This window comes from Puma concolor, chromosome B2 (assembly GCF_028749965.1).
Source record: "Puma concolor isolate L17-30 chromosome B2, mPumCon1.1.hap2, whole genome shotgun sequence".
Classification (NCBI taxonomy): Eukaryota; Metazoa; Chordata; class Mammalia; order Carnivora; family Felidae; genus Puma; species Puma concolor.
The window spans coordinates 98,033,128-98,035,125 of record NC_141671.1 but is presented as its reverse complement, the minus strand read 5'-3'; the positions used below and the strand labels follow the sequence as shown (position 1 = coordinate 98,035,125).

The 1,998-nt window shown below is 39.4% G+C and overlaps 1 pseudogene; it reads right to left on the bottom strand.

Annotated features, from left to right (window-relative positions):
- Positions 1 to 1,195: 1,195 nt before the first annotated feature.
- LOC112862412 (large ribosomal subunit protein eL31 pseudogene) lies at positions 1,196 to 1,610 on the bottom strand (annotated as a pseudogene).
- Between the last annotated feature and the right edge of the window lie 388 nt (positions 1,611 to 1,998).

The window sequence follows — 1,998 nt, the reverse complement described above, 5'->3', positions numbered from 1 at the left end:
ATGATAGGCCAGTTATTTTGGCAAAATGTAGTTACAGTGTTTTTTAAAATATATTCCTTCATCTGTAAGGGAGGAAAGAAGATCCTTGCCACTCTAGCCTTTTAAATTCTTTTCTGGGACCCTTGTAACAAAAAGCAGATTAACAGGAGAAAAACAAAAGCTCATTACCATGTATATCTCATATATACATGGGAGAAACTCAGAGTAACTCGAGGAGGTGGCTTAGAACTCTGGCTCTTGTAGCATCTTCAACAAAGAGCAATACATTTGTGGAGAAATGATAGGATGAAAGGAAGTAGTTTTAGGTCTCCAAGGGTGACAAACTGTGGGAAGATAAATATAAGGCAGGAAACTAATGAAAGAAGGTTTGCTTATGGATTCTTCTGATGTCATCTGATAAAAGTCTGTCTCCAAAGAAGAATAATTTATATCCTGCCTTTAGGCAGGTTAGGGGGAGGGCAGAGAGACCTTTTCCTTCTTTTTTTAAAAAATTTTTTAAACGTTTATTTATTTTCAAGAGAGACAGAGTGTGAGAAGGGGAGGGGCAGAGAGAGAGGGAGACACAGATCCTAAGCAGGATCAAGCTGTCAGCACAGAGCCTGACACAGGGCTCAAACCCAGGAACCAGGAGATGATGACCTGAGCCGAAGTCAGACACTTAACTAAGCCACCCAGGCACCCCTGCATTTGCTACTTATTAATTGCTTTCACCTGAAAACAATTTTTATGTCAAAAAGGCATATTTGGGGGTAATTTATTCTGGTTTTCTTTAACCCATTAATTAATTCATTTGGGATAAGTAATTGATCAGCTACTACGGGCTGAGCCTTGTCAGGCATTGGGATACATACAGTGCACTAGATAGATGTGGATCTTTCCTTGGGAGAGGCCCTTTAGCCCCTGAAGTGGTTAAGAAGACAGGTTTTATATTCAGGATATCTGGGTTCAGGTCCAGCTCTGCTACTTACTTCCATTAGAATCTTGGGCTTGTTACTTAACCTTTACATACCTCACAAAAAGAGGGAAGGTGAATAAAAATACCTATCACATAAGACAGACATTTGCTTGAAGTGAATTAATAATGGTATCTCAGTATATATTAATAATCTGCATCTGAAAATTAGATTTTCTGTGTGAAGATGCTAACTGGGTTCTATTTCTTATTTATTTATTTATTTATTTATTTATTTATTTATGCAGTTTTATACCTTCATTTGACAATCAGCAATTAGTTCTCATCCATGTTAACAGTCTGTAGATTTTTGAAAGTGGTGACAGCTACATAGGTAACCAACATATAGAGCTTGTTTGGTGAATCTTCATCCTCCTTATGTTTTTCTGGACAACCGCACTTGGATATGGTGTGGAACATTCCTTATTCCTTTGGCCTAGACAGCTTTGTTGAGCCTAGTGTCAATGCACACATCTGGAGTTCCCATCTCCTTTACAGCAAATTTCTGGATCTCTTTGAGTGCCCGAGGGGCACGCTTCTTGAAACCCACTCCATGAATCCGCTTGTGAATGTTGATGGTGTATTCGCCGGTCACTACCTCATTGATGACAGAACAGCCCTTCTTCTCGCCCCCCTTCTTCGCAGGAGCCATTCTGCTGGGCTGGGGTTGGAAAGGAAGAGCTCACATTATTTTAAAAGGAGAAAATATGTATAATATATTACATTTCAACCCAGAATCCCAACCAATTTCCTAACGCACAACTAAAGTATACTAAAACATTGGAAGCGATCAGGATATACCTCCCCCCAAAATGTCACTTTGGCATAGGAATTATTTTGAACAAAGTCATCTGAGTTCCTAAGCAGTCTTATCTGCCTAAAAGCTGAGCCTTAAAAAAGAGCTTGACTGTTATAAATGCACCCCCCACCCTCCAGCAGCAACTCTAATCTTCTCTTCTTGGAGTTGAAAAGTCAGAAGTTGCATGATACCCAGATAGACATTGTCACAAACTATCATATCTTCCATCTATTTTTCTAAAGGCCCA